Source organism: Cebus imitator, unplaced genomic scaffold (genome assembly GCF_001604975.1).
Source record: "Cebus imitator isolate Cc_AM_T3 unplaced genomic scaffold, Cebus_imitator-1.0 Scaffold231, whole genome shotgun sequence".
Classification (NCBI taxonomy): Eukaryota; Metazoa; Chordata; class Mammalia; order Primates; family Cebidae; genus Cebus; species Cebus imitator.
Genome location: NW_016107546.1, coordinates 4,896,016 through 4,920,256, shown reverse-complemented (window position 1 = coordinate 4,920,256; position 24,241 = coordinate 4,896,016). Strand labels below are relative to the sequence as shown.

At 38.5% G+C, this 24,241-nt stretch overlaps 1 protein-coding gene and 1 long non-coding RNA gene across 2 annotated transcripts in view; both read right to left on the bottom strand.

The window, feature by feature from the left end:
• GMDS (GDP-mannose 4,6-dehydratase) overlaps positions 1-24,241 on the bottom strand; it is a 648,894-nt gene that overhangs the window by 230,839 nt on the left and 393,814 nt on the right. The gene's annotated exons all lie outside the window — the stretch shown is intronic.
• LOC119466811 lies at positions 10,351-22,746 on the bottom strand. The gene is made up of 2 exons (XR_005195300.1): positions 19,809-22,746; positions 10,351-18,137 (listed from the first exon to the last, which is right to left on the bottom strand). It is a non-coding gene; the product is annotated as an uncharacterized LOC119466811 (long non-coding RNA).

Genomic DNA, 24,241 nt, shown 5'->3' with positions numbered 1-24,241 from the left:
ACTTGAGACAGAGTCTCCCTCTGTTGCCCAGGCTGGAGTGCAGTGGTGCGATCTCGGCTCACTGCAACCTCTGCCTCCGGGTTCAAGCAATTCTGCTCAGCCTCCCAAGTAGCTGGGACTACAGGCAAGCGCCATCCCACCCAGCTAATTTTTGTATTTTTAGTAGAGATGGGGTTTCACCTTATTGGCCAGGCTGGTCTCGAACTCTTGACCTTGTGATCTGCATGCCTTGGCCTCCAAAGTGCTAAGACTACAGGCGTGAGCCACTGCGCTCAGATGAAATGCTTTTAATGGCAGTCTGAGGTGAAAGTGTTTTTTGTTCAGAACAAGCACCTTTGATTTTTGGAAATGAACACTTTCCAAAGAGGCTCCACCCACAGCAGAGGTCTGGAGCAGGCGCACACATGTGTGTCGTGTCATCACCTGGGCAGCTTCTGTGACCATGGGTACTAGTGTCTCAGCATGCTGTTACCAGCAGGGAGAGGGAGGAGGAGATGCTCCCACACACGGAATCATGAGGTTCCCCGAAGAGAGTGAGAAAGAGACGCAGAACATGTTTCTGGACAGTGCCATCTACTTTGTTCTGGGCCGTAGCGGAGGCTCCGAAATAAGTCTCTTCCATAGTGGTCATTCCAACCACCACAGTTTTGCTGGCAACTGAAATTCAAAGCCATGTGTTGGTAGAGTAGCAGCAGATAAAAACTCAGCAGGGCAATATGCAATTCCCTAAGCCACAGGCCTCAAGAGCTCACAAAATGCCCTTTAAATGAAGGAATGTTTACAAATGTGTAGCATGCATGCCAAGAACTTAACATCAAACAACAAATTTACCAGTACTTACTTTTGTTAAAACATTTTCAAGGATATTTTCTATAACAATAAAAGTTTTTTGCTTAACGAGTAAACTCAAAAATGGCAGTTGAGGTGTATATGAAAAAAACCCCAGTAGCCTTTCCATTCTAGGCACAGTGATATGTTTTCTGCCCTATGCCTGACAGCAAACAAGTTTAACAGGACTTTTTCATTATTTTTTCCACAAGCTTCCTCTCCTCTAAAAAGTTGTGTTTCTTTATAATATTTGCTTTGAAAATTTAGCATTATGTTTTTCTTAGTATCTTTTTTTGCTCTGAATTTTGTTACTAACTATCCTCAACTATTTTTTCTGTCGCTGGGAATGGTGGAAGGACAGTGGGATTGGGATCTGCTTTAAAGTCTGTGTATGTCTTGGCAAATGTTCTCATTTCTGCCCTTATTGAGAGAAATGCAGGCGGGCCTTGCTAGGAGAATTTTGTCCCTTTTCCTACTCACTAAGGGCATACAGGAAACTGTGAAAAGTATCTGAGACATGAAATACTGCCAACACAAAACACAAAACACAAAACACTGTGCCTTTTTGGAAAAGGTTGTCTCAAGATTAGACAAGGAGATAACTCCTGTGAGAGGGAGTGTGTGTGTGTGTGTGTGTGTGTGTGTACACATTTGGACAACCACGTGTATAGGGTAAGACATAAAATATTATTTCAAGCTGTCTATGTGGGCTGTTTGTAGCTACAGAGCCTAACAAAGATTTCCTATCGTAAGTTATCCAATAGAAAAGTGATTAGCTATTGAAGACTCAGTTAAAAGAGTTTGGGAGATACAACTAAAAGGCCTTCTTATCAGTTTTAGTTGCCTATATATGGTGAAATACATCAATTCTACATGGATCAGACTTAACTTATTCATTTTAGAAAAATCCCCCGAGTTGAATGAATGAGTCATGCATGCAAGGTGTATTTTTTATTTCCCCCCTTGTGATATCAGTGCCAAATCCTTCCCCTCCATGGTCCTTTAGCACTATTCAGAGGCAGACAATGCTGCCACTGTTTTCAGAACATGGACATGGTCAAGAGTGGAATAATATAATGACACCATTTGAAGTAGGGCAGCTAAGGTTGTGTCAGCATTTCCATTATAAAAATCTCTTTTCAAGGATTAATATCTCAATTGTAAAAATTCACACCCAGGCAAGATTTGGTAGCAGAAATCTTTCTATTCTGTAAAACTAAAAACTGTGCTTGTCTTAAAAGTTGTATTTTTAATGTGCACCAATTTTCCATACACAGATATGTGATAACAGAACTTAAAGAAAGAAGGATAATGAGTCTGTGTGTATAGATGAGGCCACTGACATTGAGTTTACCTTAATGCCATTATTTTTCCGAAAACAAGGGCAAAAATACCATGTACCAAATTAGAATTTCAGACTTAAGAACTCAGATTTTGTTGTAAACACCAAAACGCAAAAATCTGATGATAAACTTCCAACGTTTTCTGTTAATAACGTCCTTCAGCACTATCTAGCTCTTATCTATCCTTCTAGAAGAGTGGTTTCCAACTGGGGGTGATTTTTTTCACCCAAGCAATATGTGGCAATATCTGGAGACATCTGTGATTGTCACAAATGGGGCTGTCTGGGTGCTGCCAGTGGGCAGAGATCAGGGACGCTGTTGAACAATACAGCTAGAATTATTTGGCCTAAAATGTCAGTACCACATTGTAGAGTCCTTCTCATTCGGCATGTGGGCACATCGGATACTGACTGCAGGCTTGCAATCTAGCAGGGAGATAGATGGGCCACATTCACAGACAGCCTGATCTCCAGTATGTTGAGATTGTCTTGTTTTCTTTTTAAGTTTAGAGGAAAGGAGATACTTCAAAATCTCAAATTATCCTGGACTATTTCCTTTATTATTATCCTTTCTTGCTAAGGGATGGCTCACTCCAAAGCACAGAGATAATTAGAAAAAGGAAAGGAAAAGAAGATGAGAAATAAGTTATTCTTTAACTGTTTCAACTGTTTTTTTGTATTTTCTTTAGAGAGGAAAAGTTTGTGGCGCTAATATGTGTACTTGTCGAAAAAAAAAACAAAAGTTCCTCATCTGTAGTAGGTAAGCATTTGGCATCTTAAAACCTTTCTGCATTTACTTTGTTGATCTTTTTTTATCTATGACAAATAGAGGCAGCTAACTCCCATACTTTAAATGTCAGTTGATTAACCAAACAATCTCCCTGTATGGTGTCAGGAAAGACGTCAGGTGGCTCCATGTGCCTGTATGACCTACTCTGGGAAAAGCACTGGGGATGCATAGAGCTAAGACATTCAGATCCCAGAGCCATTAGCCAGTCACAGCAACATCTTCTCAAGGTTGTCAGCCATTTGCTCAAACCACTAATCAAGCAAATTCTGGTGACTTAAATTACAACTCATTTTCTTTCTTATTTCTACCATTAAAGGGAAGGCCTACTTAGTAAAGAAAAAGTATAAATGTAAGAAGCTGGAGTCTGGGCAAGGATTTTTCAGTTGACACTAAACAGAACAGAATTCTATTCTAGAATAGACACCATTGCAAAATCCAGAATGCACAGTTTAGAGATGGCTGGTACTATTCCCCGAGTATTGAGAGGGTACCTGACTTGCTCTGTAAACAGCTGGTAAACGAAGTCAAATATCAGAGGAAAAAGAACTGAAGGATCCGTTGAGAAAAATATTCGACTGGACCAAGTGATAAAAATGTTCCTTTTTTTAACCAAAATACAGTCTGAGAGCAGGAGGCTGACTAGCAGATAAGACGAAGAAACAATATTAAAAAAAAAATGTACACAAATTCACCCTTCCAGAAATGGAAACATTTGAAAATGAAATTTAAATTTACTTTTTCAAAAAACTTTTAGGCACCATACCATCTAACTTTCTCTATCTGCTACTACAATGTACACACACAAACACGCATATGGATGGACACATGCAGATACATTACAGGGAGATTCTGCAGGTGACAAATTGTATTTATAAATATATACTCATACATACTGTTTGTCTGTGTATCAAATCTCTCAAATCCAAAATCTCCCCACAATGGTTTCAACATCCTCCAGAATTTCAAATGACTGAACAATGAACAGTAGAGTATCTTGGGAATCCTTAACCTCCGTGTAAATGCACAGACTGCCTCAGGGGGTCAGTTTTGCATTTTGGAGTTATGGCTAGTGAGGATCAAACTTGTTAGTTGTTGGTAGTGATGGTGATAATGGTGGTGTATGTGTCTTTAAAATACCTTAACTTTTTTCATCTCCTGATTTTGGTGAATAAAGTTACTGAAAATGAAAACCTTCTTTATAATTTACACAGGCTTGTTACAACGTCAGAGAAAACTGCGCTCTAACCTACCTGTGAGAGGTTGCCTGTATCTATTTCTACTTACAGCTCAGCACCTACACTCTCTCCCTTTACTTCCATAAATCAGAAAACTCCTCCTGGCCCTGAAAACATTATTAGCTACCATATGGAGTGCCAAACTCTACCACTGATGTAGACATTAGCTCTTCAGATGGCTGAGAACTAACGTATTTGCCCAATCTGCATTTTAATAGTCTGCAGCTGCAGTGGACTCCTTTCATTTTATGATGGGGATGCCTCCGCTTTGCTCAAGACAGGCAATCCTGGCATACTGCCCAGAGCAAAGAAGCTGTGGCAGATCTGGACAAAATGCAAGAGTACAGACTCTTATTTCCAACAGGTAGGGGGCCCCACCCTAGACCCAACAGTTAGGTTAGAAGTGCTTGGCATGGAACTCTTTAGGCTGCATAGTTTTGATATTCCATCCTAGACATGTTACCCTTGTGACCAATCACTTCACTCCCTACGGAGCCACGTGGATGTGCACAGAATCTTTTCTTATGTCCATCTTGGAGGTAAGGGACATCAACTCTCATGTGCCACCGAGAGAGGGGGCAAAAATATTAAAAACCACTTCTGAAAAGACACCTTGTGAGTTCATAAATTTTTAAGCACACTCATAATCTAAGAAACTAAACAAATAAACTCAGTCCCAGAATGTATACAGTTGTCCCACAGGCTAATAGATTTCCACCCCCATCAAGAGTTCCCTGTGCTTTCCAGAGGGAATGAGTACCAGCACTTGCCATTCGAGATGCTCCAAGGCTCTTGTCTCAGACAATACTGACTCTACTACCAAGCTGTAAAGTATAAAAGGAACTGGGTCTTAGAGATGGTACAGAGAAAAACATTTGTATGACATTCACTGTAGTGAATTGAATTAGGTCTTGCTGTTTTCAAACTTTAAAAAAATCACCTGACAGTCAACATGCTGCCTTCAGTTCCAGTCATCATACAGGGAAGCACAGGATTAATTGGGTGACAGCTTCCAGAGCCCATGAACAATAAATAAGGCTGGGGACAGACTGAGACAGCAGCCTCAGTGGTGTGCTTACACTGGATCTGGGCTGAGGGTTGCTGTCTGCTCTAGTATCTTTATCTCCTTACACCTTGAAAATTGCTGTTTGGCCCTAGCTAACAATTGGTTGACTTTAGGGTCACAGTGGGGGTAACTTGGAAAGTGCTACTAAACTTATTTTTATCAGTATGCCTCTTATAGTTAAATATATTTAATTCCTGTTTGTGAGCTGGAGAACTACCAAGCAGAACGCAAATGTCCCTCAGCCTCAAAAGGATGAATGCTTCTATCTTTTATGCATTATCAAAGATATAATACAGTGTATTTGTGTTATTCAGTATATTTTTAGCAAGACTGAGGCCCAGACCATGTGCAGACTTCTTGGTTTTGTTTGTTAATAAAAGTCATAAATATGGCTGCAACCATTTTGACGGTCTAGAAGTTGCCAACCTTGTTAGGAATTGCATTTCTGTGATTACAGTCAAAATACACTAAGGTATTTGTCTATAAGTATCATCTTGGAACACTCATGTTTATGTTATGTTATGACCATCAATGTCACAGCATGTAAGAAGAAAGTGCATACATTTATGAAGATCAACATCACCCTATGTAAGAGTAAGGAATGTAATGTACTTACGAAGATCTGTGTCACACTACCTCAAAGTAAAGTTACAGAGTTGAGAGTCGAGTGTCTTATATCCAATTAGCCTACAACTCCAAGTATCTCAGTACACTGAATAAAACATATAAAACAGACAAAAAAGGAGCCATAATGTAAAACCTTAAAAGAATAATAAAACCTAGAGAAAAGTGCTTAGACGTTACCCCTCATTTCTTGCAAAGTAAGCTCATATTTAAGTTCAGATGGACTGGGTTAACAATCACTATTTTTAATGTTAAAATGCCCTAGGGAAGTTATAAACGCACCAAATATGCTGTTAACCTTACTTTATATTGTGTGCAGCTGTATGGCTTTGTACCAGGGACCAAACTTCCTAACTGGGCCAGCAAAGTGAAAGAGGCTTTTTTTTCCAAAAACCTTTCAATAACAATGCTTTGCTTGTCACTAGATTTCCATTTCGTTTTTTCTACTATTTCACACTAGTATTTGGTTTAGATTTTACTTATTTCCAATTACTTTCTTTGGTTGTTATTTTCACTGAGAAGTACACACTATCTATTACTCAATAGTGATAAAAGCAGGGAGGGAAATGCAATGGAGAGAGAAGAGCAAATTCAAATGTTTATTTCTGACACTGAGAGTCAATGCTTTTTTAACTCCCAGGATCATTCTCGCTGGCAAGTTTAATGAGACTTTTTAACATTTCTATAGACCTTCCTGGGATCATTAATATTGAGCACCATTTGTTGATCTTATGAGAATGCAATAAAAATGACAATTTTCGTTCTTTCCTTACAGTCTACGTAAGAAGTTACAATCTATTCAACTTTAAAAAATGAATTTTAATGGTTTAAGATCATTTACAAGCGTTGACAGGGTATACTAAAGGAGAAATGGCCATATCACAGTTTATTTTGTGGGGGAGGGCACTTAACTAAGATGACATAGAAGTGCACTGGTCGAATTCTCAGATCTGAGGTGATGCAGTCTGCCCTACAGGTCTGTGCTTTGTGAACTTTGTACTCAGACCTGCACAGAGATGGTGCTTCCAGCCGGCCCTGGCTCCCTGGAAGTGACTGATTGACTAGTAAACTGTCATGCAGCTCTTGCCGACATCCAGACACAGCACCTACCTAGGAGTCTGACCGTAGACATTGGTACCTCACTAGAAAAGAAGATTCCAATGTGGAACCCTGGTGCTGCTTCAGCAGGGCCAACAGAAACGGTGTCTGCAAATGCTGCTGCTCAGACAATGGTCCTCTACAAACTATTTACTAAAATATCTTTCATGACAGAAAACAATAAAAATGAAAACCTTCTAGGCTGAAGGTCAAATGGAACTAGGCTATTGTTGGTTGGATGAAGAAAAGTAATACAAGAAATTCATTCAGTTTGGCATAAGACTGCAATTTCAGCTGTAATGGCCACCAAACGTGCAATGAAATGAATCCAATTATTTTCACAAGTTTATGCCTCATGATGATGCCGTACTTCAAACCTTTGCCTTTTTTGTTTTCAGTTTTTTGAGCCAAGGAGAAAGAATCCTAAAACCCTTGTTTCTGGATGATCTGTCAGAAGACCAGTAAGGTAGCCTCAGAGGAAGTGCTGAGGAGCCTCTGGAAGCACAGCCCAGACCAGAAGCAAAGGTTGGGGTCTGTCCTTCCACTGAGTCAACGGCTGAGTGGCCCCCACATCTGCTGGGATTCCCTACTGTGAAATCAGGGGACCAACAGGTGATTTCTGCAGCCCTTATAATAGCCACATTTGATCTGCAAATCAGAACTCTTAACTGTATCTGAAGAACAAACATCATAATGTGTTATTTAATGCCTTCAAACATATTCAGTCCTTATCTATTTATTTATTTTTTGAGACAGAGTCTCGCTCTGTCGCCAGGCTGGAGTAAGGTGGTGCGCAATTTCAACTCACTGTAACCTCTGCCTCCCGGGTTCAAACGATTCTCCTGTGTCAGCCTCCCAAGTAGCTGGAACTGCAGGCATGCCCCACCACACCCAGCTAATTTTTTTACACTTTTAGTAGAGACGGGGTTTCACCACGTTGGCCAGGATGGTCTCGATCTCTTGACTTTGTGAAACTCCCACCTCCGCCTCCCAAAGTGCTGGGATTACAGGCCTGAGACACTGCACCCAGCTTCAGTCCTTATTTTAAGAAAATAATACACAGGTAAAAACTTGAAGAAATTAGAAAATCTTACATTATTATGATTGGAGTAGAAGCCTATTATACAGATTGAACTATATATTGTCCTGAAGACAGTCGTGTTCCCTACTGGCCTTCTAGACTTCATATTATAGTGAATAAGATAAACTGAAAATAACAATATTTAAAAAAGGAATATGAGATATATAACAATGTTTAAAAAGGAATATGAGAATTAAAAACTAAACATCATATCTCAGACTTTATATGTAACTTAAAATGTTAAGAATACATATAAATGTGATAATGTAATAAAAATCATAATGAAGTTATACCATTTTGTTTGAAGTTAAAAAAATAAGTTGATCTATATAACAGATTATTACTCAGCAATAAAAAAGAAATGGACTACTGATATACACAGCATGGATGAATCTCAAATGCACATGCTAAGTGAAAGAAGCTAGACACTAAAAGTTACCTACAGGATTATTCAATTTATATAATATCCTGGAAAAGGAAATACAGTAGGGCAGAAAACATCAGAGATTATCAGGCAGGGTCTGGGAAGAGAGAGGAGGAAGCCGACTCTGAAGATGTTCAGGGGAATTTTGTGCATGATGGATTGTTCTATATCTTGATTATGGTAGTAGTTACAGGCCTATATGCAGTTTTTAAATCACAGAACTATATACTAAAAACAGTAAATTTAACTGTACATTAGTTACACCTCAATACACCTGCCTAAATGGCCGATATTTTTCACCAATATATGTCTGGTGCTCCAGAAAAAAGGATGAGAAGGGTCTTCTCACATTGTCAATGGTGAAGGAGAGAAGGGCTGGTCCAAGGTGTGGGTAGTAGGAATTTGATGGGAAGGCAAAATCCAAGGGTACTTTCAGAAGATTAAATAAGCTAAGAAGTTCTCCAACTTACTGAGTTACATGGCAGGCACACACTGATGGGAAGGAGAGAGGAACCTGGGCAGGTCTGTGTGTGTGATGTGTGCCCAGAAGTGCTGGTGCCTTCCCTGCTCCTGCTTTACTAACAGCGCCAGTCAGCAGCACACTCTCACTCACACACCCTTGGCCCAGACCCCACCATTAGGGCAATGAAATATCACGCTTCTCCATTCAAGAACAGAGTTACCAAAACATGATCTGTCTTGTCTTTTCTCTGCCTTCCAGTTAGTGCACTGTTAAACTACTAAGTAAGATGTCTGCTTCTGAGTCAGATCACTGGAGGAGAGTTTTATGAATCACCTGGAAGGTGACATGTACACAAGCGGAAAGCATCCTCAGTGAGCAGAGGGGCAGGGAGCCGACTGACATCTCTGAAGTTCTGGGTTCAGTCCTGTGTTGGAGTTAGTGTTCATTCTGGGAGGATACATGTATATAAAATGGGAAGAGATGATGAAACATATTTAACCAAAACAAAAGAATGGTCTGCATAATGAACAAACAGGACTGAGAATCACAGGGTCTAGAGAACCAGGAGGGGCCACTCCAGTGTGGTGCATGTGGGGATGGTGTGGGGTTTCATTTTATCACATAGCCAGTGGGGTAGGCATCTTGGAAACTATATTTTTGGGGTAAATCAGGAGAGCCTGTTCCAGTGGGAATATAAGCCTACAGAGTTGGATTGCTAGCACTAACCAGGCTGATCAGATTCCTCTAATTTTAGGGCATGAAGCAGAAATGTCAGTGGCTAAAGGTCATCACTGCTTTCTCTCCTAAAAAAAAAAAAAGAAGCAGCAGCAGACAAAAAAGGCAAAAGGCAGGAGGTATCCCATAGGTCACAGGGAAATGGGCTAATTGGCTGGAGTGATCTGGCCTCCTATCAGCCTCCTGACCTGGTGTCGTGGCCTCCTTTGTGGAGAAGCCGACATAAGAGAATTGGAACAAATGCACTTTAGTCCCCAGTCACAGGTGAGGCAAGGGTCTTATAAACACATTTTGTCTTTTCTGACTTCACCTCTGAAAAAGTGTGTAGATAGCAAAGTCTACATAAAATAAAATACATCTTATCTGTTGCACTGAAAATTATGTTTGTTAAAATCCAAACTGATAGCAGGTATTATTGAATATATTTAGGAAAAGAGAACAATGGAATTACCCAAACTTTTAAATAATAAAAAAGCCTCAGGGAGGACATTCACTTCAACCGCTTTCCCAACCATCTAAGTTTCATTATACTTTAAATCTTTGAGTACTTAACTGGGATTTACAGACAATAACTACAACAGGGAGCTGATGATGATGAAAGAACAGATATTTCTACACTGGGACTTTGCATTCTTCGTAAACCAGACAAATAAAAATAATGTTGTTTGATGACTTAAGCTCATTTATTTATTTTTGAGGCAGTGGGTGATCCATGAGTATTTAAATAGAAATAAAAATATTTTGTTTAATATTTTAAACTAAAATAATGGTTCTTCCTTTACATAAATATACCTTGAATGAGAAGTAACAGAAAAAGACAAAGGATCCTACTGGCAGAGCTTCGAATTCAGTGGGACATCACTGAAATGTATTAGCAACACACACCACTGCTTTATTCACCCTAGGTGCCGTGTATCAAGCTATCGAAGAGAATCTGCTGAATATACCAACTGTGTCTCAAAAAAACATTCTTTGTATTAGCTAGAACAAGGTTAACAAACATTAAAATTGTTCATAAAAGGATTCTGTGATTACTATATTTCCACAACTTGCGAGAGCTTGCACTGATTAGTCTCTGCCAAAGAGCCTTTCCCAGCTGCATTCAGCAATATCCTGGAATGACAATTCTGTCAAATTAACTTGAAAATACCTAACGTTTTATTTACATAGTTCCCTGGGTATAAAATTGCATACTTCTTATTATGTTGTACTGGAGATCTATATTCTTCTTTAGAATAAAATAATGGGGATAACATAAAATTTATTGGTGGGAGAGCTATAGCTTTTATGTATGTAGTAACATTGTTGTGAGTAAGTCTTCCAATCAACATTATCTCTTCCGAATATAAGACTTGTAAAAACAACTTATACAAAACACTGAGGAAACATCTCTAAAATTAGATAAGTTAAATACTGAAGGTACAAATAATTCATTATGAGTAATAACTGTTTAAAGCTAAACTAACCACATTATTCGACTTTTTAACACGTGAAATGTTTGCATTTTCATTCTGCAGAAAAGGAAGAAATTTTTTTAGTAACTGATTTTAAACATTAAATTCAAAGGCTTATCTATTGCATCAATGGTTTTTATTGCCTGTGTGGCTGTAAGGGGATCTTAATGAACTGACTCTATCAATTTGCTCTTAGGAGGTGTTAAAATCACCCATAAACATTCGTTTCATCTACATGTTTAGGAAAACCCACCATAAGACAAATTCTAGCAAGTAAAAAAATGTTTTTAGGATTTCACTTCAGAGGGTATATTTTTCCTTATTTAAGTACATCTTTGTGTTTAAGAGGAGTGGGAGTGGAAACAGCATCCACAAACGTTTGGCTATAAAACTCTAACGCAGTATGTAATGCATCCACATATTAATTCCTTATATAGCATTTATAAACACAGAAAAATATTGTGTGTGTGTGCATGAGTGTGTGTGTGTGTGTTCCAATATAAATGGGGAAGGAGGTGAGAAGCCTCCTAGTAATTTTATTCAATAACTCTCAGTTTACAAGAAGTACCTGGTTAGCTTTTTGTGAATAAAATATTAGTAGTAATTTTAAAATTCTGACACCTCCCACAAGCTTCTTTTAAGTCTTATAAATGAAATTCTTCTTTAAATTAAAGATTTATGCAGGTTTACAAGATCGTCTGAGATCACACAGAAACATCTTAATATATGTGTCTAAACAGTATAGTAGTTTGATAATCTGTGAATCACTTTATCACTATTGCAAAGCCAATAAAAGCCAAACATCTCACACACATGTACATTTTTTCACATCTCTGCATTTTAGCAAATCACAAACTACCAAACTTTAAAGTTTTCACGTTTATCTCAAAATTTAAAAAAAAAGTTTGATAATATATATTTTCGAATGTGTCATTTAAAAAAAAAAGCATTAATCAATTTCAAACAAATTAGCCAATAAACTAGCAAAAAAGTGTGGCCATTTCCAACTGATACAATTAAATTCTCTAAAAGTGGTGGGTTTTATTTATAGAAGTTTTGTCATCTTTTGCAAAAATAAATTCACATTCTAGTTTATCATCAGTTCAAAAAACAATTCCAAGGAGATAAAATACTATAAGTATCAAGAATTATTTCTATAAACTTTTCTCATTATTTACTAGTATTACTACAAAAAATGATACTTCATCTTTTCAAAGCAGAGATTTGGGAAGCTATTGTTAACTTCAGTGTCAGAAAAAAAGATAACTTCAATATCACATATTTTTACAAAACAGAAGTGTAAACTTAAAGAATCATGACAAAGAAAAAATGATGAATTAATAAAATAACACTCCATTCTTATCTTCAAACATTAAAATTAGGGAGCTATTTATTTTCACTATAAATAAGAAATGTAAACTAAACATTTAAATGATCAGACTACTAGTCAAAACTATGAAGCCAGGGCCACTCTACGGTGACATGAACTTTTCTTTTTCTGTAGCAGATGCTAGTATGTAACCAGGGAGGAAAGCGAACCCATGATCCCCATTTCTGGTCTTCGTTCATTTAGTAGTGCTGACTAAATGTGGCAAAGGCAGATTTGCTGGTGATGAACTCGCGATAAAATGGGAAAAATGTGAACCTTGACCTTTTTAACACCACTTAAAAATCAGAACCAGATCTGTCAGTGCACCACCCCACTGCCTATCGCCTAACAAATTGGAAAGCTGATCTCCTCTCCTCTGAGCAGAAAGTAGGCTTGTCAGAGGCTAAGCTGAGCAGCAAACTCCCAACAAGGCTTAGCTGAACAGCAAACTCCCAAAAGCAGAGAAAGACCACAAGTATGAAGTCAAATTTCATATGATATCTTGAGTTTACAATAGTGTGAGATGTTAAAAATAGTTTTGAACATTGTTTCCTTTGCCTTGTTTTCATATCTCATTTGTAACACATAGTGCAGAAGATAGAGTTTTTCACCGAACAAGAAAGGATGTTTACATTTTTATTGCCGGAGCATAGAAATGCCATCGTCTGTGCTCCCCAGCTCCATGCTTTCATCTCTCTCTCCTCGGGGATCATCATTTTAAACTGACCAAAATATCCTAACTTCATCAGGCAGCACTTACCACTGACAACTTCTTTCTGTAAGAAATATTCCTCAATTAAGGGTTTTTTAAAGCACCTTTTCCTCTTTATTTTCTTCTTAATTATAGAACCTTTTATTTTGTATTTCCCTTTCATTTCTCCAACCTAGCAGATTTGTAACAGCAGAAAAATTACTACTAGGAATATTATAACTACTTAGTGTTGTCTAATACAGAATTGAGTTTGTTTTTATTACAAGGAAGAACAAAGACTGCTGAAAATATCTGTTGTCTTGTCATTTTCTATTTTATTTTAAACTGGAAAACCTGGTACCAGGCAAAAATGAGCTGAAATTTTACAACAAATTAAGCTAGAGTGATAAAATCCATGAAGGAAGAAGAGGAGAAGCAGATTAAATGACATTTAAAAATATCCAAGCCTTCATTTGATTAAGTATAATCTAATTACAAAAAGTTGCTGCTCAGCTCCCTACCAAACAAGGAGACCTCAGAATGCTTAGGTTAAAAAAGAAAAAAAGAAGAGTGAAAGGAAAAAAGAGGTTAGAGAAGCAAAAATAATGCTGAATGAAAGCACTTGGAGGCCAATGGCTTTGAACCTGGGCTCCACCAGTCATTCTGCCCAGCGAGGCAGTCTGCAGAGGCTTGGGCTCCTGTTAACAGAGCTCTCATTGTTTCCAAAGGCAGTTAGAAAAATGCTGCTTTATATCTCCTCACACCACAGGCTCCGTGCACAGCCCCAAGAAAAGACGGCTGAGGGCGTACAATCCACAGGAAGAAAAAAAAACGCGTGGCTATATATACAGCCCCCAGCCCCACACCATACCAACACAGAAAAACACTACCCCAAACTCAACTCCTGGCTGGCAAACTGTGGTAAAGGATGTTATGGTGGTGCATAATTTATAACTGGAAATTTCTGATTCATGTGGGATTTGGGGCATTTCTTTGCCCTTTACCCACCGCCTCTCCATTTCCACCTCAAGCACAGGGAGGTGAAAGCTGTCAGGCAGTGGGGCTGATGCCATCAGGCAGCAAGGAGATAAACACTACATTTTTGAGAGTGCAGTTATTCCACACCTGTTTAAAATGTTTATATAGTAATTAAAGATTAATGCTTATTCCAGACCAGATAAATATTAGACAGTGCATGTGTGTATATACATATATGAATCTGCAATGCTGCAGAGAACAAAGATTTTATTGTATCAAGCTTACTTAGCAAAGGGTATACATTTTTAAAAGGCCTGAGCTTCACAAAGTTTACATTACAGAGGGGAAAGAAGGCTTAAAAATGTTAAGTGGTCAGAGCTACTGAGTGCCATACAGAGAGCAGGTAGTTAGTGGTGAGTATGAGCTAATTCTGCTGCTAATCATTTGGTTTTCTATTTATTAAAGGGCAGGTCTCAGTTTACTCCTGACCAGCAGCCAGTTCAGTGGGCCACTCTGAATTGCTTCCTGAAGTTCAACAATTAAACCTGCTATTTTCCAAGAAAAAGAAAATATTTAAGCTTTTATAAATGTAGTAGTTACAATATAAAAGTTTTATTTTTAAATTTCAAAAAGGTAATGCAAGAATTGTGTTTGGTTAAGAGCTCTGGGCCACACTATAGCATCAACGTCCCAGAAAACAGCAGAAAGCCTGAGAGGTGAGCAGAGGCTGCTGAACCTGTGGGAGTACACTTGCCACACAGTGCCCCCGGGCACCCCTAAATCCCCATGGTCAGCACATACAGCATGGACAGTATGCTTTTTCACGTCCTGCTCAGGAAGGAAAATCATCTAACAATGCTCACTGGATGACAGCAACAATATATTCCTTGGTTTATAACTGATTGTTTTGTTAGCTTTTAAATTAACAGCAACTTTTAAAAAGTGAAAATAATCAGTGTTGTATTTCATTTTATGAAAAAATGCTCCTGACAAACTGCATGGATATAGTTAGCTACACTTCCCAATTCACTTACCATAATTTACAAAGACTTATTGTATTCCATTCTGATAATATTAATTCTGGTGAATAATAAATGAAAAAAAATTACTTTGAACTCAAAAAAGTTTTAAACTGTGACCATTTTAAAAGTTAAAATGTTCACATATTGCATTTTCTTACGTCACATGCTAATAGAGCCAACTACGGAGTACTTCTAAGAGTAATTAAATAAATCTCTTTAAACATTTTCTAAAAAGAATTTTTTTTCCATTGTGAAATATTAACGAAGGCATATTTTATTTATACTAGTACATAACAATACAAGCAATTAGGTGTGTGTTTAAAAACGTATTGATTGGTAAGATAAAGTCAGTCTGACAGATGTGATAGAATGTGCGGACAAATGTAGACGGAAGCAATTTGTACAAGTCTAGAATCCATTTATCTGGTTTTACCACATGGTGGACACATACTACCAGAACATCTTCATCTTAACATTCACCAACTTACTGTCACCTACCTGGCCAAAAACCGGAACCCTGGACATTGCGTAAGCATTGAAGGAGAAGGTCATGTCACATAGCTCTCTAGAAATAAGTGGACACGTAGATCTTAGAGGATAGGGAGAGAAGAGAAAGTTTCCTTCTATTAATTAGGTAACTGTGAAGTATTCATAAGCATGACTAAGATGTTTAATAAGTCAGTAAATCAAAAGAAAAATCTGAGAAAACAAATCAGAATAGAAATTAAAATTGTTTGAGAGGTAAAATGATAAAGAAAATACACATTCAGGAATACTGGTAGCAGAAGGCAGGATTTTTGAAGGAACAAGAAACACTCCTGTGTTATTTGTAGGTGTCCCTCGTGTCTGTGGATGGGTGCTTCCCCCAAAAGATGGTCCTAGGAAGGGAGGATCCTAAATGTTAACTTTCCTTCTCAACGGCTGTTTTGCCATCATGTTTACCCACTACGTTTATTCACCAGTAAATATGGGGTAAATACGTGCATGGATGAACCAAGGAAGACCACAGTGTTCCGGGTTGAATGTACTTAGTTTCCTAGACCCTTCATCACAAGATTGCCTCGCATCCGGGGAGCAAAAATGGATGGAAGGAAATTGAGAGCCATATTTTGCGGAGCACTGAGATAGACATGTCTACATTATTTATAATTTTTAGCATTGAGTTTTAATAATTTTACAGATGAAAAATTTTATCTCAAAGGTATCAAAGTGGCAATGTTGGGATTCATTCCTAAATCTCTGAACTCATGTGTAGGACTCTGCCCAGTATAATGTGCTTCAAAGGTTACAAATAAATGAGTACCTCTAGAACGTGCGGAATGCATTATGTATGGTTGTGAATTCAGAGGCTCAATATCCAGATAAAATAGCTCTGTAACTTAGAATCTTATAAAGCAGTATTTTTATATTATTTGAAGTCAGAAAAATACTATGGATATTGTAAGTTTAAAATATTCATTTTAATTACTCATAATTTATATCCACTCTCCTTCTAAAAATGACTTAAAATAATATTCTTACAATGTGAACACCTACAACTGAAATACTAAAGTACAAGAGAAATATTAAAATAGGGATCTGAAACCATCCATGACCACGTGAAAATGCACCAGGGCTTTGCGTTCTGAGCACCATCTTTTCACTCTCTGAGAAGATGAGGCAACTTAAGCAAGAAAAGGCCCTGGGTGAGATAGTTCATGCTGCTTGTATAAAAGAAAAATACTAGTTCTTTCAGGAATGCTTTTCTCTGGCACTAGGTACATAAGGTCTCATACATGGATACTGATTAAAACAAGTGGGAAGGTTTTCAAAGTCATAGATTTTTGCTTTTCTTGTTCCTATTTTTTAAGTAGAGTTCCTAAATAAAAATCAAAGGCGTAAGTCACAGCAAGGGCACAACGAGAGGAGGAGTTGACCCATCTGTGGCTCAGGTATGTTTCTCTACGGTGATCTAATTTGAGGCTGATTGAGGGTTTAGACAGCAATGAAGAGGGTGGCATGGGGTCATTCTTTCAACAGCAATTATTTCAGACTCACTTGTGGCAGGAGCTGCAGGGTTGTCAAGGTCTTGCTCCTGGTGAATGTCTGGTATTTAGGTATTTGGAACTGTTGATCTGCCTGAGACTCACAGCCTTTAGATATTCAGGCAGTTTCTGACAGTGGTTAGAAATAAAGAAAAACCTGAGACCATTTTACTTCTGCTTCTCAGCAAGGGAAGAAAGTAAGCAGCCGAAACACTTATAGGCAGAAAGAAACTTTTAATGTTAAAAAAGAAATCAGCACAGAACCCAGTGTTTGGGACCACCATGCAGAAAAGGAACATTTAGTGGGTGATTCCCCTTCACACTCTGTGGAGGACCCACTAAGGACAGGACGGGTCTTGGCCCCAGGGATTCCCGGCTCTTCCTCCTGGATGTGCTATGGTTACAAAAGCAGGGAGGCTAATTTCTTGGGACATTTCCACACACTCTGGATAGAAGGGGGCATGTCCTGAAGGGTCCTTCTGCTGCAGGGTAGGTGCAGGCAAGATAGTTCTGACCACAACTGTCTGCTGTCCATTCTCCCCAAGCAGGTGGTGGCTGCTCTCTCACAGGTTGTACCTGGGGCCTGCTTTCCTGGGCAGAGAGGAAGACCATGTCAGGATAAAGGCCACACAGGGCTGGCATCTGCAGCCTGATGTCTCTGGCACTTGAGTTGAGGCTTTAATTCAGTGGCCACTTTAATGTCATTTTCCTCTTTCCACCTCTCCTTGCTCCTCAGTGCTGGATGACACCCCATCATCAGTATGGCAGGTTTGTACAGAGAAGTGCACTTGGTGGTGACAGCCATGTACACTGAGTAAGAAACTAGGACATCCATTCCATGAGCTCTTCCAGAAGAACTAAGGGTGAGCACTTCATCCAGCTTGTACTTTTAGCAATGAAGATATGCCCAGACCTTAGAAGCATGATATATACCTGTGTCAACCAAGCCACAATCTCCATCTCTTTCTCCCCAGCCCAGCCCCACAAACACCTACACACACATATACAAAGCACAGCTGCAAAACAGTCCAAGCCAAATAATCATAGTGACTCTTTGCTTGTGATTTAGGGTGCCTCAGATTGCCTGTGTGAGTACAGTCTCAGCACATTTTGTCTTTTAAGGGAAGGAACTATTTAGTTCAGAGCCAGTTATCTTGAGATAAATATCTTTAAATACACTCTTCCTTATACATACCCTTTTTAGTAGAATAATTATTTTCATTACACCCAAGACACACCTATGAAGTTTAAGAAGTCACTTAGAAATAATATTCAAAACAAATGCAAAACACACACTATTTATTAAATTAAGTCATGTTAAGCGAGTAAAGTTTTATTTTTCAGAAGGCAGAAACTATACATTTTTTAAAAAGCCAGCTAATTAACTTATGTAAACAAAAATAAACACAAACAGGGCCCATGGAACTAAAAATGTCACCAGTTCCAAATGCTGGATAGATGTCTGGGTCTGCTGCAGACATTTACTATTTTGCATATGAAACACATCGAGGTTTGAGTGGCTTCCACTAATTGGAGAGAAATGTCTCTCCTTTCCAAACTGCCTCCACCCATCCATATCACTATCCCCCAGTGCGCACACGCGCGCACACACACACACACACACACACTTAAACCACTGTCTAATTACTCTGAACATCCATAAGGAAAGTTAACAAGTACCAAGGGTTAAAAGGGGCTGGCCAGAAAGGGGAGGGGAGAACAAGCTGGGGACCCTCCAGCTGGGACCTGTTTGTGACTTCTTGGCTTCACTGTTTGAGACTTTCTGGCATTTTTATTGCCTGTTGTCTCAGTGATAATGTGCAAGCATAGAGATATATTAAAAACCTAAGTAAATACATTCGAAGAAATAAAAAGAGGTCATTAGAGAAAATAGCGAAAGAACAGTAATTTTGAAGTGACATGTACAGAGAATGTAATATTTTAATTTTAAAAATTGCCATAAGAATATTAGTGAAGGCCATTATTATTATTTTAATTGGGTACTTTGGGGTGCACAATCAAACGAATAACAGTAAATGATGTTCCCTGAAATGAAGAGTTGAAAGAAACCTTTGGTAAACTGGATTTTTTTATCCTTCTTTCTTATAGAGATTACTTTTTTTCATGAAATATAAAAGGGTTCATCTACCAATTTACAATAGAAAAATGCAATGATCCTTGTTCTAAACATACTTGATACTTGTTCCATGCTAAGTATGACAAAATTGCTGTTCTAAGGTGCTGTTGCTAATAATAAAGAAAGCCAATTATGATGTATTCTTGTCAGGACTTTTTAAAAACAGTTACAAACGGCTCAATTCTTTTCCTATTACTCACGTAATAATTAATACTTTCTACAAGAGCACAGTCCACATTACCAACATGGCAAGTTGCTGCCTTCTTTTCTTTTTTCTTTTCTGAATGAGGAAAAAGATACTGCTATCAACGCCAGCCGGCCCAGATGTGCTGGCACCATCCTCTTTCTGTATGATGCTATGAGCACCTACAGTCAACAGATTATTTATCAGGAAGAGAAGCACTTAATTCTAACTGCTGGCTCCCTTCCCTATGACTGGAAAATTACCTTCTCAGATTCTCTCTTTCAAATTAATCTCTCCTCATCCAGGGTCCTCTCTATCCCAGTTGTCACCCTCTCTGTCTTCTGGCAATAGACAACAATGCCCTTGGCACAACCCACAGCACAAACACTGGCTGGAATGCAGTGCTGAGCTGAGCTGGGCTGAGCACATCCACCGGGCTGGCTAGCAGGGGCTGCTTGTTTTCACAAAGGGAACAGACAATATTTTAACTGTAATAATTCAGTCCATATTAACTAGAATAATTCAGTACTTATAATTTATATTCTTTTGCCTATGACTTGCATGATGTGTGATATCGAAGAAAAATGATATTTACGCTTTATGGAAAGGTTGAAGAAGTGAACACATTGATTTGTAACTAGACTCCTTTTAACATTTTTTCTCCAATTGCTCTGTCAGAACTCAGGGATATGATAGTCCTATGGATAAAACAGCCCACATTTGCTAGCTACATGTGACAACATCCAAAAGGGGTACAATATATCACTGAAACAGCCCACAAACTGGCTAGTCACATTATTTATTATGAGCCACACATGTGACAAATTATTTAACTCAGTTGATCCTAATAAGTCAAAGAGCAAGCAATTAGCTAACTCAGTCAGAGGGCTGTTTGTGGCAATTTATAGATGCGCTCAAGCTGTCCCAGCACTTCAAAGCCCCATTAAGGGGAAACCTTTTAATGACTCACTTGAGATGACAAGTATTACACAGCACATATGGCAGTCAGGAATTTGGCAGCCTATTCTGTTACACTCTGCCCGCCCCCAGCCCCCGACAGCTGTTTACAAGTTTTCAGTCTCTGCGCCTTGCTGTTGTAAGCAGCCACAGAGCTGCAGGAGCAGGAGGGACGGTATTTTTGAGAGCAACAAGTGGCAGCAGATTCTTGTATCACACAGGTTCCTGGGAACCGCTGAAATTCCCACTCTTTCATCGGTCTGCGTGAATTGTTTCACAGGAAAGATAGAGACACCTAGACAGTAGGGGATAGCCCAGGTGGCACTCAGTAAATAGCCTCCTCCAATTCTGTCTCAGTTCTTTAAAGGCAACGTGAAGCTATTATAATAAAAACTTATCTCCCTACAGGGCTGTTGGTAGAATTAATGAACTAAATGTTAGCAAAATGCTTTGAAGATGAAAAGAGTTATCTATACCAGTCCTAAAGATTATTATTATTCATTGCAACATTGCTGCCTGTTAGAGGGTGTTTTGCATTTGACCTCCTCCCACTTTTCCTTATGGAAATTTTCACTTGGGCTGGATCCACATCCACATCCTTAATCCCATCGCCAACCATCCTGCCCCACCTTTGGAAGAAGAGTGCAATGCCACAACTAAACTGTGCAATAAGGGAATGGAATTTTAAGCAACAATTTCCCAGAAGGATGCTATATTGGGGCCACTTTTTCCCTGGAAACAGGGCACACAACAAACTTAGACACCGAGAAATGAAATGCCAGCTGACATGCTCGGTAACTTTATTATTGTCCACAATATTGAGGCAGCACTGAAGAAACTAGCCCTAAGCCTAAAGGACTGAAAAAGAGAGGAAACTGAAGATTTTACTATGTAAAAAGCTGAGAGGCCCAAATACCACATCAGTGCACTTAATTTTTAAGTGGTAAAGATCCTACCTCTTTATCTGTGATTTCAAGTACTTTAGTAATGCCAGCTTGGTGAAAGACAAGCTTAATCAAGAGGAGAAGCTGGTGACAGCAGGAAAACACGACACCCTACCCTGTTTGGATGGGGCCACAATTTACTAAGAAAAGACAAGTGCCAACCTCTACCAAAGTACCAGAAACCCACCGGAACTCATCAAATCCTCTTATACCACACACTCGCTTTATTCACGTGAAACAATCAGTTGATTGTGCTTCTGTATTCCCCAAGGGCCACAGCTGTACTAGGGCCACGGTGTAATTAGAGCTTGCAGGAGGCAGACGGACCAGTGGGAGGAAGGGTGACCACTGTCTCAAGCAGGGCACTGGCCTCCAGAGACGACCCGCTTGGGGGTGTGCCAACCCACAGGGACTTCACACACACTTGGCCTCGGTGCTAGGAGTTGCTCTGTTCTTGACTTCACTTTTAGTTTTTCACTGTGGCTTCATGGAGTTTCAAGTTTGTTATTTTGATTATATAACAAAGTTTAATGAAAGAAATGTGAAAATCAACAGATAGTATAGAAAAAATGATGGAGAGGTGAACATTTAAGTTGTGGTTTAAACTTTTAATTCTTCCTCCCATATACTCCTTAGTAAAAAGAGAGTCCCTTTATACTCAAGTGCTATCAAAATCCCATATATTATGGGGCAGTTTCTCCATATATTAGTTTGAAGAGCTAAGTACTATGTTGGAGTGGTAGAGAGAGAACGTGTTAGTCTGATATAACATGAATTAATCCTAGTTTCCATGCTTCAAGGGTCACACAAGAGAATCCCTTGAAAACAAGCGATAAAAATGTCATTGTGAGTATGATCTTACAAGAGTTTTATGTCAGGAACCCTTTAAAAAAGCAATATATTAGGAAGCTAGGGGAAGCATGATAATATTCACATATATGTGTATATATAAAATACATATATATAACAAACATATTAATGTCCTGAATGAAATAGCAGATATTCTCATATATGCAGTAAAGACCCATGGCTTGGGATGGACTTCCCTGTGGCAGCACCAGCAATGGATTTAAAAGCCTCCAGTGAAAATGTGCTCTAGAAAACAGATGACCACAAAGTGTCTTATAGTAATATTGACATTGATGTCATGGATGTGTTAAAGGATATTGAATAAAATTGTTTTTCAAAATGTGAGAAGTAAAAAGCCCAATGTTTGGAAATATTTTAATGTTATTTTACAAATGTATGTGTAGCTTTCAGTAAATTAAACATTTACAGTTACTTGACCATTTTGTCCACATTCTTTTTTTTTTTTNAGAAAGAAAGAAAGAAAGAAAGAAAGAGAAGGAAAGAGAAAATACTTGACATAGTAACAGTAGACTAGATAAAATCATAAAAAGTAATCCTTCTGTCCACATTTTCTTCAATGTAGTTTAGCATTGTAAATTGGTACCTGTTAAAATAATATCTTCCACTCAATTAGAAAAGGAAATTTTGAAAATAATAATTATTTAGAGCTGGGCTCAGTGGCTTCTGACTGTAATCCCAGCTACTTGGGAGGCCAAAGCAGGAGGACTGTTTGAGCCCAGAAGTTCGAGGCTGATCCACCTGTGAATAGCCACTGCACTCCAGTCTGGGCAACAGAGAGACACCCTGTCTCTACCAAAAAAATTTATTATTATTTAATGACATAATTTTATATGTAATTATTAAGATTCTTTTACATTTGAATGGACATTTAAATAAGTAAAATTTGACCTTTTAAGACCACAAAGAAAAAGGCTTTAATTGCCTACATAATCACTACCTGTTCATGAAGGTCTCTCCATCAACCAAGACTTCAGAAGCAGCATGACTGACTGGTCAAAAGTAAGGTTCTCTCCCAGGTATTATTTTCCATACAGAAAAACGTAATAGTGTTTCCCAGCTTCATAGTCACTCTTACATCTCCCAAAATGATCATGTATGGAACTCTGTGAAAAATGCATGGTCCCATGTATATTTAAGCAATCCCCCATAAAAAGCCTTATTGAATAGTTTTGTTGTGGTGGTTGTTGTTTTAGACGGAGTTTCGCTCTTGTTGCCCAGGCTGGAGTGCAGTGGCACAATCTCGGCTCACCACAACCTCTGCCTCCCAGGTTCAAGTGATTCTCCTGCCTCAGTCTCCCTAGCAGCTGGGATTATAGGCATGCACCACCATGCCTGGCTAATTTTGTATTTTTAGTAGAGACAGGGTTTCTCCATGTTGGTCAGGCTGGTCTCAAACTCCCGACCTCAGGTGATCTGCCTGCCTCGGCCTCCCAAAGTGCTGGGATTACAGGTGTGAGCCAACAAGCCTGGCCCACATTCTTAAAAATTTAAACTGAATTTGGCTTAGAATATTTTTTGTTTCTTCTCATTTGGAAAACATGGGAATGTCCCCTATTCGGGTTACCTATTCTTGGGTATTTAAAATTCAAAATAAAAAATGACAGCCAATAAAGTTCTATTCAGACAAGTCCTTTGACATTAATAAACTAAAATTAAGAGAACCTCAATTTTGATGTTTATGATATTTGAATATCTCTGATTTGAGATATTCACATATTTAAGTAATTCTGATTTAATCACATACATTTTATATTGAGGTATTTTTTTCTATTTACACATACACACAGACTGGAAAGAGTACCAACACAATCTCTGAATGTTAGAATTTTTAAAAACTTTTAAAGATACATTACAGAAAAATTGTAGCACAACCCCCCTACACAGACAAATAAAACCCACAGCACTCTATATTACTGCCTCAAAAC